We start from the raw sequence: 15,491 nt of genomic DNA on the forward strand, positions 1-15,491 counted from the left end.
AACTTCATAGCAAATAACTGAATGATCTTGATCCAAATCCCAATGAAGTAAATTAAAAGGCTTCCATTAACTTTGAGTCCTTTGGATATATTCAGACATAGGGAATTGAGTCAATAGAAATAGTTATCAGCACAGTCTGCCTTATGTCTAACCACAGTAATCCTATCTCCTGGAGAGATCTCAATGTGGCCTCAATCCTACAAGGTGCTGAACACTCTAACTTCAAGCACTTTGCTGGATCATGGCCAAATATGTTCTTACATGTTTTGTTGGCTTTGGGGCCTGTGCTCAGCATTTTGCAGAATCAAGCCCTGTGTCAGGAATGATCAGTTTGTTCTGCTTCTATCAGAAGATGGGTCCCAAATAAGGAAGCTAGCCTTCATCTCACTTTGTTTCTCTCCCATCAAGAGGCTGAAGGATCTGGGCAGCCAGTTCTAAGGTGAGTCCACTCTATAATATCCCTATTTGCTGTCTCTATGACTATACTATAAGTTATAATAATTAAGATAATTCAATAGTATATAGCCCACTTAAAACATTTCAGTTTCATCCTTAGTATAGCAATCAATACTACCAAATTCACTTATATTGTAAGTGATAGGTTTCAGAGTAGCAGCCGTGTTAGTCTGTATTCGCAAAAAGAAAAGGAGTACTTGTGGCACCTTAGAGACTAATAAATTTATTAGAGCATAAGCTTTCATGAGCTACAGCTCACTTCATCAGATGCATTTCGATGAAGTGAGCTGTAGCTCACGAAAGCTTATGCTCTAATAAATTTGTTAGTCTCTAAGGTGCCACAAGTACTCCTTTTCTTATTGTAAGTGATAGTAACTCCTGAACTTCATTTGCTTATACCACCAGTGATTTTGGCCTACTGCACTGAGAGCATATAGTCTGAAAATATATATGAATTAAGAAAATAGCTGCTTGTAGTACACACAGAAACAATTTAAAAATCTGATTCGCTTACATGGGTACTAGTGTGACCACAAAAAGCAAAGCTTTCCTTGGAAGTACTTGTGTATGCATAGTTTATATGGAATACAGTACTATTCAGAGTTACAGCATGTACGACTTAAACAGTGAATTATGAAAAGAACAAAAAGTCAAGCAATATCAAACTTGCAGTCTTTGGCTACAATACATTCCAAAGCTTAGTAGCATAAGCTTTTACACAAAGGTTTCCTATAAAAGTTTTATGGCCAAGTTCTGCTTTCAGATGCTCACATGTGACTCCCACTGAAATGGATGGGAGCCACTGTTGTAGTAACTGGGTTAGAAAATTACCCTCATTGTTAGCTTAACTGTAAGAACTGAAAGTTCATAAAAATCACAATAATGTAAAATAAATGTTGATGGGAAAAGGTGCAAAAATGAGACAAAAACTGAATTAGTCCAAACAAAAAGGCCTGCTGATATAACTCAAGGACTGTGTTGAGATCGTGCCCGGTAAACAAGAAAAGTATGGGAACAGAAATGAATAGACCAAAATTGATGTATTGGAAATTAGGCCTGTTTGGTGGATAAAATAATGAGAAGATAGGCTATTCTGCCCATCTCTCCTGCCTACGGTTCTTTAAAAGAAAAGACTTTTGGAGGGAAATCAGCAGAAGTTGTCTGCCAACAATTGCTGCAGTGAGCTTCACCATCATGTATACCATTCCCACCATCTCCAATGATGCAGGATCTACTGTAACACTGGTGAGCATTCATTGTCCTGATCCTCAGAGACGTCCTGACTAGACCAGGCCAAAGAGAGGGACTCTGATAATGTCGCCACCTCCACCTCAATCGGCTCTGGCTAAATCCCAACTGCCACCTTAGATGGGAGACTTTGTCACATACACACACACATGTATCCTTTTCCTTTCCCACCTTATTTCTTTTTCCTATTCTCCTTTTCCCTTCTGTCTAATAAAAGTCTGTCTTAGTTATCCAAGACTGTATATTTAGCAACATTGCTGTAAGCCTATGACTACAGAGATGACTAAAAGCAATGCCTTAAACAGCCTGATGCTAATACAAGTGTATTGAGTCTTGAGAATGGCTGATAAACCCGAGTCCCATGGTTGTATTTCTCTAGGAGAGAGGTTGCAAATGAGAGTCAACACCAGAGACAGAAGCTGTGTTTTCTATCTTTGCTGTTATTTTCTCCCCACTCTTGTATGTTTGTCTTGTTTTGTCTTTTAGGAAACTGGACTGGACATAAACAATAACAACTCCAGTCCCACTCAGCTAATTTTTTCTTCTTTTCCCCTCTAAAGGACAGCTATTATTTTCCAAAAGCCTGCCAAATAGGCTTTCCTTCTAAAAATTCTCTCCAGCTAAAAGGAAATGGAACATGGAATGTTGTTAAAATGAAAGCCTTCATTAATATTTTACATTTCAAGTGCTTTAACTGCTTTCCCGTTTCCATATCTTTAATAAAACTTAAAAGGTTGTTTAATAGTATGTTTGCCACGATATTAACCTGGGTGCAGTCTCTGTATACCAAACTCCAAACCTTGTTTTACTTTTTACTGTTGGATAGTTTCAGAATCATGTTAACACAGGGGTAGGCAAACTTTTTGGCCCAAGGGCCACATATGAGTGGGGAAATTGCATGCAGGGCTATGAATGTAGGGCTGGGGCAAAGGGTTGGGGTGTGGGAGGGAGTGTGGGGTGTGGGAGGGGGTGCTGTGTGCAGGAAGGAGCTCAGGGCAAGGGGTTGGGGCAGAGGAGGGATGTGGGGTGTACGAGGGGGCTCAGGGCAGGGGGTCGAAGTGCAGGAGGGGGGTGCGGAGTTTGGGAGGGGCTCAGGGCAGGTGTGCAGGGATGGGTGCAGGAGGGGGCTAAGGGCATGGGGGTTGGAGTGCAGGAGGGGTGCGGCAGCGAGCTCAGGGCAGGGGGTTGGGGTGTGGGGTGCAGGAGGGGTTTGGGGTGTGGGCTTCAGCCCGGTGCCGCTTACCTGGAGTGGCTCCAGGGTGGCAGTGACGCACAGCAGGGCTTAGGCAAGTTGCTTACCTGCCCTGGCCCCACACCACTCCTGGAAAAGGCCGGCACCGTGTCCCTGTGGCCCCTGGGGGAGGGGAGGCAGAGGGCTCTGCGTGCTGCCTCGCCTGCGGGTACCTCCCTTGAAGCTTCCATTGGCTGGGAATGGGGAACCACGGCCAATGGGAGCTTTGAGGGAGGTACTTGCAGGCGAGGGCAGCATGCGGAGCCTTCTGCCCCGCCTCCTCCAGGGGCCGCAGGGACTAGCGCCAGCCGCTTCCAGGAGCGGTGTGGGGCCCACAGTAGTACAGGGGTGGCAATCCCATGGGCCGTAGTTTGCCCCCCCTTGTGTTAACACCTTTAGCTTTTTGGGCCCATATATTCAATTGAAATTAATACAATACCACCCACACTTTCATTACCTGATCAGAATTTGGCCCTATATTACTGTGTTTTTATAAATCATATGCTGTTATTTTGTTTTGTTTAAATTAAGATAAAAAGGACTTTACCAAGCACTCGTTTGTTCAATGGAACAAGTTTTACAGAGAGGGAAAGGATTTTGTATGTCTAACAAACAACGGCCTGTCATTTTAAGGGACAACTACAATATAAGAGAGTTTCCCTTACCTAATATACATAGTATACCCACGTCAGCCACATCTTGAAGCAAAAGTTTAAAATCTGTCTGACCTCAACCAACTTTCAGAGAGAAAGAGGAACCCTTAGTTCTGTTCTCAACTCCAGTCTTCTCCCTAGAGACCCCAACTCTTATTCCAATCCTAGTTCTATACAGTACATCGTTCTAATAGTTAGGTAATGATATTGTCCTATTGCTCAGAAGTGTTGAGGAAAAATTAATGTTTGTGAGATGCTCAATTACTACAGTGATTGAGGGGTGGGAGAGCATGTAAAGAGATAAGAAAGAGTTGAACTAGAGCAGAACAGCTCACCAAACATCCATGTTACTTAGTGTGTAGTACAATGTTGTACGTTGGTTTCAAAAAAGGTCATTTGCAACCACATTGACCATTACAAATGCAGTTATTTACTAGCTCTTCTCTGAAGAAGGGAAAATAAGTGCTGATTTACTATTTTCAATGCTTTTAATTTCTGTCTTCTTGTGAGTACGCCACATTTTCAGTACAGTAGATTATGGTGAATATATGTTCCATTTTCTTAAATCCTAATTTGTTTGAATCCCAAAATAAATGTATTTCAGCCACGGAGCATACTGTACCAATTTCATATTTACTGCATTGGTCTAAGTTAAGTTGAGCCAGATCAATAGTGGATGGGTGCGCTCTAAGGAAATCCCAGGAACTGCAGAAAGTGATGATGGGAACCTAATAGGTATCATTTTCCTGTCTGAGGCTCCCCAGCCTGCAATCAGCTCTGTGCAAATAGATCCCTGTATCCGTATTGAGATCTGTTGATTTAAATAGGCCTTCACAACGGCATAAGGGTCCACCTGTGGGATTCCAATTTCAGGATCAGGTCCTGAGCCAATAATGAGCCAATTCCCAAGTATGGAATAATGGAGCACTGACTGCTGCAAATGCAATCTCCAGGGTGACATGTAAACATTTTAACATTGAAACAGATGTCCTGATTGCTTGTGGTCATTTGAAATCTCATGGCACTTTCTACAAGTACAACTATAATTTACTGATTAAAGGCCAATAGAATCTTGGTAATTCTCATTGACTGGGAGTCCCATCTGTGAATTACTAAATTTGCAATTAGTTAAGCAAATGATAATAAAATAAAATAATAATTAATAAAAAGAATGCACCATAATGTGCTTTGGTCATTTGACAAGTGTAATTCAAACTAGTTATGAAAATACTTTATAATGTAGCAGTAACTGTGTTGCAATATATTATGTGTATAGATATATAATGTAACGTATTGCAAAAACAGTGAAGTCTCGATTTACTTAATGTTTGTGAAGTACTACTATATAATCCATGATTGGAAGGTGGTGTTATAGAAGTCCCAATATTACTTATGAGATCTCTTTGCTGAGAAATGGGGAGAGCTCATTGTTTTTTGTGAGTGACTTGTCGACTGGATCATGAATCCCAAGTCAAATATGGGAGAGTCAAATATTCATGTATCTCTGATTTCAAAATGTTGCCTTTGTGTAACAGAACTAATGTGGAGGCTTGGCTGTGGTATGTCAACAAAATGTATTGTTGAATTAGCATGGTTTTCTGTGATTTATAACAATGAGAAGCACTGTCATGTTAAATATTATTATTAACTACTATGATTAATTTGTATCTTTCAGAAAAGGAATGAATCATTATGTGGCACGATATAGAGCAGCGGTGGCCAAACAGCGACTCCTGAGCCACATGCAGCTCTTTTACAGTTAAAGTGCAGCTCATGGAGTCCTGTACGCCCCTCCCCCCAGTCTCCGCCTACCAGACTGGGATGGGGGAAGGGGAGCTTGGGACTTCTGCCCTGCGGCAGAGTGGTGGGGCTTCAGCCTCCGGGGAGGTACCGGCTGGGACTTGGGGCATGCCTGCTGGGTCTCAGGACTTCAGCAAGAGTGGGGCTGAAGCCCAGATACCCCCTGCTCTCAGGGCAGAAGCCCCAAGCTCCACTACCTTGCCACAGGGCAGAAAAACCAAGATCCAGCCAGTGCGCCCAGCTCTTGAACTTCTGAATATTATTGTATGCAGCTCGGAGGGTCAGTAAGTTTGGCCACACCTATTATAGAGTCATTAGGTTTACAGAGATTAAAAGAAGGTCCAAGAGTACCAGAGACAAGGGGTAATACAGGTCCCTAGGTTTGAAATATTTAAGTATATACACCAATGTGCATTTTAGTTTGCCCATTCAAATAACCACAGCAGTGTGTATAGTCAAACCTTGATTAACCAAAACTTGTGGTTAAGCAAAGCACAATCATGTACAGATTCTCCATTTATCCAACTCCCTATGATGGTCTCAGGTACTCCTTGAAATCTTCAGATGAACGAGGTTATATTGTATTTGAATATGTGATACAAAGATTCAAGGCACTATTTTGGGAAGATTGCTGCAGCTGTGAGGGGCAGGGCAGCTTGAGTGTTCTTCTCTGGGAGAATATGACAGCAGGGAGAGAGGGTCAGATCAGACTCTTGTCATCTGAGAAAGATCAGGAGGACTTGGCGGCCACTGATAGGAGAAAGACTGTGTTAAGTACTTGCAGTTGGATGGCAGGTTTGGCAATTGAGAAGGTGGCTCAGGTTGGGCACCTTTGTGTTCACAGGGTTTTAGTGTTTAAACTAGGAAGAGGTTGAGCATGTGTATTTTTCAAGGTGGAGGGAAGGATTGTGTAGTTAGAAGTGATGGAGTGGTTGCTTGTCACTCAAGTTGTAGGGTGGGAGGCTTTCTGACAAAGTATTTATTATTATTAATTTGTGTAATAGCGAATCTTTAACCGAGACTGAGGCCCCATTGTAATATGTACTGTACAAACACATAGTAAGAGACAGTCCCTGCTTTGAAAAGATTACAGTCTAAGAGGCCTTCATTCAGCAAAGATCTTAAACATGCTTAACTTTATGCATGTGCTTAAATCCCATTGACATCAGAGACATTTTTAACATACATATATATAATTTGCTCTTGGATTGCTCAGATATGAAAAATTTTTGAAGCATGAAAACTCTTTTCCTCCATGTTTTAATAAATCAAACTTAACTCATCAGATTATTTAAACTTTACAACAACAACAAAATTCAGCTCTGGAATGGCAACAGAAAAAGTAATTTTCATTCCTAAAGACAATTTTTTTTAGAAAGTTAAAACACTCTAAAATATATGCTTGGAATGCAATAAAAGACATTAGGCGTTAGGCATCTAACTCGCTTGAGCCCCTATGGAAATCCTGGTCTCAAGCATTAATCCTAGAGTCACTGCTACAAAGCTATATTTCATACAGGTATAATGGAGTCAGTCAGGGCCATCCCTTCCCCCAGCACTCTCCTGGACCCAGAACTGTGATAGGAAGATCCCTCCCCCTCTGGAGGCACTAATATCTCAGGCGGTGTCTCCTCCTCTCCCTCATGATCTGGGGGAAAACGGCAGAGAGGAGTCTGCCAGAAAGGCTCCTCCCAGCTGATAGGAACAAAACAGCCAAAACAGAGACCTTTGAACATTCAGAGAACTTTCTGCAACTTTGACTTGACTTTGTCTGCTCTGTGCTGACTGCCTGTTTGCTCCAACCCTCTCATTATCTCTTCATCTCAACATCTACCCATTACCCTCTTTTCCCCTGACTTGTCTTCATCTTCCCTTTTCTTTTCACTTAACCTATCCCCTCTTAAGTAACCACCTCCCAAAAACACCTGTGGTATTAACATGATGTTTGCTGCCATCACACTGCTGGTGCGCTCTATCCCTTCCCCTACCCTTGGTCTGTCTTGCCTATTTAGACTGTAAACTCTTCATTTACTACTCTATGTTTGTACAGTGCCTAGCACAATAGGATACCAGTCTTGGTTGGCCCTTGGGCAGGACCATAACAAATATGATTCTTATTAATAATAAATAGAAGAGGTTTGATTTAAGATAGTAACCAAGGGTTTAAAACTAACAGTTGCAAATGCCAGGCTTTGAGTATTTTGTAATTTAATATCAACAAGACTATATTCATTCAGACAGAGCTCTTTTAGAACAGGTCTTCATTTGTTTATATTGTCAATATTTATAATATTATAGTTCTCCAGGAAACATCTACAGAATGGTTTAATTGGCTAATGATATAGCTTTGTCCACGGGGTTCAAAGTAATAAGGTGCAACATTGCAGCTCAAAAGTGCAAACTACTCCAGCACTTGATAACAGTTTAGTCTAATTCTGCAGAGCTATGTTTAGCTTTGTAGAAACTAGTTACCCTTGATACTTGAGTTTAAATATTTTGAGGTATTCGTTTGTGCCAAGCCCATTAAACATTTCACACATTTTCACTTAGAAAAAAATGTTCCAGTTCCTCTGCTTTTTTTTGGCAGACTTAAGCAATTTAGACAAATTTCTAGATATTATGAGGAAAGGGTATTGCTTGATTGACAAAGACAGTACAGAGAGGAGAAAATGAAAACTACCACCACTAAGCTAGCAATATTGTATTTCTTCCTGAGTCCACTGGAAAAAATGTAAGTTTTATTCTTGATTTCATGGGAGCAAGATTGGACCCATAGTATCCATGATATACTTTTTAAAAATTAAGAATTTTTAAATAGATGGGAGGAACATACAGGTTTTGCTATCATGAAAGATGCTAGGTATATTCTTCACTTGACAAATACACAGACCAAAGCTCTGATCCTGCAAGGAGAGCCATGCAAGTAGACCTCTGCACCAGTATGAAGCCCCATTGATTTCAATGGGGTTCTATACAGACATATGGTCTGTTGCATCAGTCTCCTTTCAAGCACTGGGGCCTTCAAAGTGTCTTCATTGTGACTCCATAATAAATTTTTTTTGTGGGAAAATAGAGATTTGTCAGGAAGGGTTTCTTTGATTCACATAAAGAGGTCCGCCCCTATGTAACCAAAGCTGTGGGAGAACTGGGTTCAAGTCCTTTCTCTGATTTGGGGCAGGGACTTGAACCCATCTCTTCCACATGTCAGGTAAGAATCCTAACTGCAGGCTATTGGATTTAGAGGGCTTTCTCAATTTCCCTACTTGGAGATGTTCCACTATATATAAATAATTTAACTGTTCATTGGGCCAGCAAGAGAGACAAGCTCTACAAGCCATGTAGTTATGGAACTCCTGTGGTATGTAGGAGAACTAAGTTTCCACTCTTTACTACAGGACAGTCCCAACAAAGAAAATAACAGAACACCACTAGCTGTTACCTTCAGCCCCCAACTAAAACTTCTCCAGTGCATCATCAAAGATCTACAACCTATCCTGAAAAATGATCCCTCACTCTCACAGACCTTGGGAGACAGACCAGTCCTTGCTTACAGACAGCCCCCCAACCTGAAGCAAATATTCTCTAGTAATCACACACCACACAACAAAAACACTAACCCAGGAACCTATCCTTGCAACAAAGCCTGATGCCAACTCTGTCCACATATTTATTCAAGTGACACCATCATAGGACCTAATCACATTAGCCACATCATCAGGGGCTCGTTCACCTGCACATCTACCAATATGATATATGCCATCATGTGCCAGCAATGCCCCTCTGCCATGTACATTGGCCAAACTGGACAGTCTCTACGCAAAAGAATAAATGGGCACAAATCTGACATCAGGAATCATAACAGCCAAAAACTGGTAGGAGAACTCTTCAACCTCTCTGGCCACTCAGTAACAGATTTAAAGGTGGCAATTTTGCAACAGAAAAGCTTCAAAAACAGACTTCAATGAGAAACTGCTGAGCTTGAATTAATATGCAAACTAGATACCATTAACTTGGGTTTGAATAGAGATGGGGAATGGCTGGATCATTACACATATTGAATCTATTTCCCCATGTTAAGTATCCTCTCACCTTCTTGTCAACTGTCTAAATGGGCCATATTGATTATCACTACAAAAGTTTTTTCTCCTGCTGATAATAGCTCATCTTAACTAATTAGCCCCTTCTCCACCTTTTCATGTTCTCTGTATGTATGCGTATATATATCTTCTTACTATATGTTCCATTCTATGCATCTGATGAAGTGGGCTGTAGCCCACAAAATCTTATACTCAAATAAATGTTAGTTTCTAAGGTGCCACAAGTACTCCTGTTCTTTTTGCGGATACAGACTAACATGGCTGCTACTCTGAAACCACTCTTTGATCTGAGTCACACAGAACAGGGACTTGAACACAACTCTCCCAATAGAATATAGTTTGTCTCTTTCTCAACCAACTATTGGAACACTTCCAGTTTCCATAAATAACTCTTCATTGGGCCTGAGAGAGAGCACCACTGGTCAGGACATTCATCTAGGATGTGGGAGAGTTAGTTTCAAGTTCCTGATCCAATTAGTATTTAATTATTATTTATACAAAGTGGAACAGCTTCAACAGGAAAGATTGAGAGACACCTTCCACCCTGCAAAAAAATATCCAGTATCCTGTGGTAAGGGCACTCACATGGGAGATCTGGGTTCATATTCTTCCTCCAGATCAGGCAGAGAAAGGACTTTAAACCTGGTCTCCCACATCACAGATAAGTACTCCTACCACTAGGCCACTGGCTTCTTTACGATCAGTTGATCGGTTACTCACTCTCTCTCACTCACTCTTTCCTGTTTGTTTGTGGGGGGGAGGGGGGAGGAAGGAAGGGGAAAAGAGGAGAACAAAAATTTTCCAAAAAAATCAGTTTCATCCTAATGTGGAATAGGACAAATTACTGAACTCTCAGAAATATTAATGGGATAGGAAAACAGTTTCCCCCCACCAGATTTGGTTGCAATTCTCTATCTAAAGCCAAGGGTCTCACTTCCACACTCCTTAATTTTAATGGGAGTTGTAGCTCCATGGAAGCACAGGATTGGGTCCTGTCTCATGCAAACAGCAGGGCAAAGGTTTGAGATCAGATATATAGAGCACCACATCCACAATCAATTTCCCTTTGAGGTTTATTTTTCTGATTTCCTTGTCATTGCTTTACAATTCTTCTTAATTAGGAGGAACTCACACAGAACAAGTAAAGGATGACAAAAGAAACATACAGATTTATTGAGAAGAGGAAACCTTCAACAATGTCCTTTTAAAAGAGAGGGGACCAACTAATAAATAATTTTCAAGCTGGGCTATGACTATATTTACAGGTGGATAGCCCATTTAGCGCTCAGGCGGAGACACCTGGCTTCTAGTCATGACCTTTTTGCATTTCTTCCTTAGCTAACTGATCCCACTCTCATGATATGGAGACTTACTAATTAGTCCCCCGGTGTCTTTTCCTTGAGCCAAATTATCATACATGCTTGCAACTCAGCTTCAGAAAAATCAGCGCAAGCAGAATTATGTTATTTATTCTCCAAGGTGACAGTAATTGATGCAGAAGACAGTATTCAGGGTAAACTAGTCAAAATTTAATTACATAGACAGTAAATTCAATCTTGCTTTTATTGATTTCAGTGGGAGCAGGACTGGACCCAATATCTCATTTTACTATACAATTTTCCCCTGGCAATCCTTCAAGGGAGGAACCTAATTTACTGACACAATTTTCCAATGGAATTAACATAGTTTTATACTATTATTGGCACATCTGTCAGCACCCTTACAAGTGTTAACAGAATGACAATGATTTAGTTAGCAAGATTAAATTTTACTGTGTTTATATGCAATAGCTGTAGAAATACATTAATATTAATTATAAAAATACTATCATAAATTATGCCAAAAATATACTATATGATAGCGGTATTGATGTCACAATACAACAATACATATGTTTCAAAACTCAAATGATTATTAAAGCAGATAAGGCTAATATATTGATTTAATTTTAGTATATGGATTTATAACAGTTTTAAAACTGTAAATATTTACCCACCAAGATAATTTAGATAAACTAATATTGCCTATTCTACTTTTACTTAAAACAAGTTGTTTATAAACCAACTTGTGCATACTTATATTGTCTTCTGCTCAAATATACCACAAAAATAGATATATTTTATCATGGAGACTTTTGATTTGCTCTTTTTCTTAAGATTCTTTATTTGTATAACAGTTAAGATTCAGCCGTTCTGGCAAAACAACAAAGGAAGACAACAACAAAACAACAAACAAAAGTGAAACAACAAACAACTGCTGCTGCCCAGTACTCACATTCCCCTGTTTCTCTGGTTGTCACTTGTAATGGTGTTTGTAATCTTAATCTCCATCTAGTAGCAGGATATCAATCCTTCAGTTTACAATCTTCTTAATTCAGCCCTCCCAGAGTCCCAGGTCAAATGTGTGACATTTATTTTGACTTTTCTGCATTTGCAAGTATCAGATGATGACAGTACATGTGTCGTCTATAAATTAAAGATTGCTGTTTATTTTTCTCTTTGTCTAGTAGCTGGATTTTGTGAAATGTATATAAACCGTTCACAGTTACACAACATAACATCTGCAGGAGTTACAATACTATTAGGAAGCTTCATGGTTTTTTAACTTCCAAAGGGGACTAGCATAGTGTAATCTCAGAATTATGTGAAACAAAAAGAAGAGAATAGTTCACTAAACTGCCATTTTTACTCTTTGTTAAAGAAGCAGATACTATAGCTGCCAAAGTGCAGTGTTCAGTCATCAACTGAATTTGGATACATGGTTTTGAAATGGAGTGTACAACATAACAGTAGTCAGCACATACGGTTGTGATATCCACTCTCTCTTCATTATTCATGTGGGAGAGAAAGGAATTTGTGTAAACAACCATCTCTTAGGTACTGGAATTTATTTAATCTCTATCAGTCCCTCTTGATTCAGAAAGAGAACAGTAAAACAATGACAAGCGACATCAGAAAAAATAAATAATCCTCATAGGGAAAATGATTGCTTTTGGGGTGGTCTATAGATATTATCTCAGACCTCTGCCCTACTCTTTGAACAAGTAAGTTAAGGCCTGATCCTGTGCTCCTATGGAGACAAAATTCCCTTTGAAGTCAAGAGGCCTGATTCCCATTTACACTAAGACTCCTTTACCCTTCTCTAGTAGTGTAAGAGGATCCTTACAGTGGGCATAAATTACATTTGCACTACCAGAATGGTGTCAAGCAGCTTTAGTACAAGTGAGAATAAGGCCAAGTCCACAGCTAAAACTTAGGTTGACCTAGCTACATCACACAGGGCTGTGAAAAATTTCATGCCCTATGCAATGTAGCTAGGTCAACCTAACCCCCACCATGGACACGGTTACACTGACAGAAGAATTCTTCTGTCAACCCAGCTACTGCCTCTCTGGGGATAGATTTACTACAACAATGGAAAGACCCCGTTCTATCACTCTAATATCTATGCTACTGCAGTGTTGTTGCAGTGTTGCAGCTGTACCACTGTAGCGCTTGTAGTATAGACATATCCTGAGGCCCATGGAGTACAGAACTGACTCCTCTGGCTATAAGCAAAGGAATGCAACCTTCATTATGGAGCGACATAAAAGCACAACTCCATCTCCATAAAAACACAGCTATAGCAAAAGGGCGAATACCAGGACTAAACTAGTGATTACTATCAATTTTTTGGTTGTTTTTTTTCCTCTCCAATCTAACAGACATTTTTGCTCTTTAGTGACTGTCTTAATTCTGAACATGTATAATCTCAAGAAAAGTAAAGGAGTTTAGAGTAGCAGCCGTGTTAGTCTGTATTCAGAAAAAGAAAAGGAGTACTTGTGGCACCTTAGTTAAATTTGTTAGTCTCTAAGGTGCCACAAGGAGTTTAGTTATTCTTTTATTAAAGGAATTTAGTTATTCTTAATTTATTCACATAGGCACTAATCCAGTAAAACACTTAGGTATGTGCTTTATTTCAGTCAATGGCATTACTCATATGCTTAAATTAAACACATCCTTAAATACTTTGCTGAATAGAGACCATACTCAATGTCTTATATGGTGGTGGGGGGAAAGATTTATGTGTAAATAATGTATGACAATTTGTTCATTTTTTATATAATAAAAAAGACATGTGAGCAATGTTATAGCACATAAATGGAAGTTTTGACTGCTGGAATGTAATTGCCACATCAGAACCATTCACCATACCTTCTGAATTCTCCATAGGGTACGGAACATTAAATATTTTCACCCATAATATACTTTGTATTCCATTATATGTATGTGCTGTAAAAAAAAAAGGAATCAAATTATTTTTTTGTTGTTTTCCCAGAGATGGTTCTGATAGGGATTTGAAGAACACAGTTGTATGTTGGGAGATGAAGTTATTAGTTCATAAAAGTGAAATAGGAACAGCAACATTTGAGAAGAGACTTTCTGAAGATATCTCAAAACAGAATAAGTTGACCAGAGTCAATAAACTGAGAATAAATAGCTATGCCATTCAAATGGGCAGCAACTCTTTATGAAGAGGTAGGGCCCATCTGCCTGTGACGACCCTAGGAAGGCCTCACCTGGATGATAATGGACTGCCCCAAGTGGCTGATTAGTACCTAATAAAGGACCTCATAAAGGTTACAGAAGCTCAGTTAGACAAACTCTAAAAGGGGATAGGAGGCTCCTGTGAAAGGGAGCTCTCAAGAGATGCCTGAGCCAGCAGGCTGAATAGGGAGTCTTGAAGGCAAGCTCTCTGGGAAACCTACCAGGGTGGAGAGCTTGTAAGAGGAGCTCCTAGAGAGGGGAGCCTCCTAAACACACCTCTTCCAAGACATTGGCTTGGCAATGATCACCCACTATCCCTGGAGAAGAATCGCAGTAGACAGACCTCCCTGGATGCCAGAGAAGAATGTTTCTTCAGTAGGGGTAAGAAGCCTAACACGAGGGAGAGAAACTGGAACTAAGAGAACCCTGGAGGAAGAACCTGGGTAGAGACGAACAGTGGATCCAAGTAGGGGACACGGATTAAGAATGACCTAGTCACCCTGCTGGGATGTTGGGGTAAGAGTTTTTTTTATTTTCTGAGTTGACTTTTCCTCTAATAAATGAAATCCTGCACAAGGAGGTGCTTTTTACCACTTAACTGGCTGTTTGGACTTGTTTATATCCTGGGCAAGAGGAAGATCCTGTGTACCACAGGCCAAAGGACATAATTAGGACTATCAATCACAGTTAACTCAAGCAATTAACTCAAACAAATTAACTTTATTTAAAAAATAATCATCATGGTTAATTGGAGTTTTAAGTGCACTATTAAATAATAGAATACCAATTTACATTAACATTTTGGATGTTTTTCTCCATTTTCAAATATATTTATTTCAATTACAACACAGAATAGAAAGTGTACAGTACTCACTTTATATTTGATTACAAAGATTTGCACTGTAAAAAAATTCAATTTACCTCATACCAGTACTGTTACAACACAGAATACAAAGTGTACAGTGCTTACTTTATATTATTTTTGATTACAGTGCAAATATTTGTAAAAAAGATAAGATAGTATTTTTAATTTCACTTCATACAAGTACTGTAATGCAATCTCTTAATCATGAAAGTGCAAATTACAAATGTATATTTTTTACATAACCACTCAAAAACAAAACAATATAAAACTTTAGAGCCTACAAGTCCACTCAGTCCTAGTTCTTGTTCAGCCAATCGTTAAGACAAACAAGTTTGTTTACATTTGTGGGAGATAATGCTACCCATTTCTTATTTACAATGTCACCTGAAAGTGAGAACAGGCATTCGTATGGCACTTCTGTAGCTGGCATTGCAAGGTATTTACGCACTAGATATGCTAAATATTTGTAGGACCTTCATGCTTTAGCCACATTCCAATGGACATACTTCCATGCTGATGACACTCGTTTAAAAAAATAATGTGTTAATTAAATTTGTGACTGAACTCCTTGGAGAATTGCATCTTCTGCTATGTGGTTTTACCTGCATTCTGCCA

The 15,491-nt window shown here is 39.7% G+C and overlaps 1 long non-coding RNA gene across 1 annotated transcript in view; it reads left to right on the forward strand.

Moving 5' to 3' along the window:
• LOC122459282 overlaps positions 1-14,578 on the forward strand; it is a 40,300-nt gene extending 25,722 nt beyond the window's left edge. The window contains exons 4-5 of the long non-coding RNA XR_006279849.1: positions 350-439; positions 13,803-14,578. This is a non-coding gene — a long non-coding RNA (uncharacterized LOC122459282). The remainder of the gene's footprint in view (positions 1-349; positions 440-13,802) is intronic.
• The last annotated feature ends 913 nt before the right edge of the window (positions 14,579-15,491 follow it).

The sequence above is a fragment of the Dermochelys coriacea genome, chromosome 3 (assembly GCF_009764565.3).
Source record: "Dermochelys coriacea isolate rDerCor1 chromosome 3, rDerCor1.pri.v4, whole genome shotgun sequence".
In the NCBI taxonomy this organism is placed as follows: Eukaryota; Metazoa; Chordata; order Testudines; family Dermochelyidae; genus Dermochelys; species Dermochelys coriacea.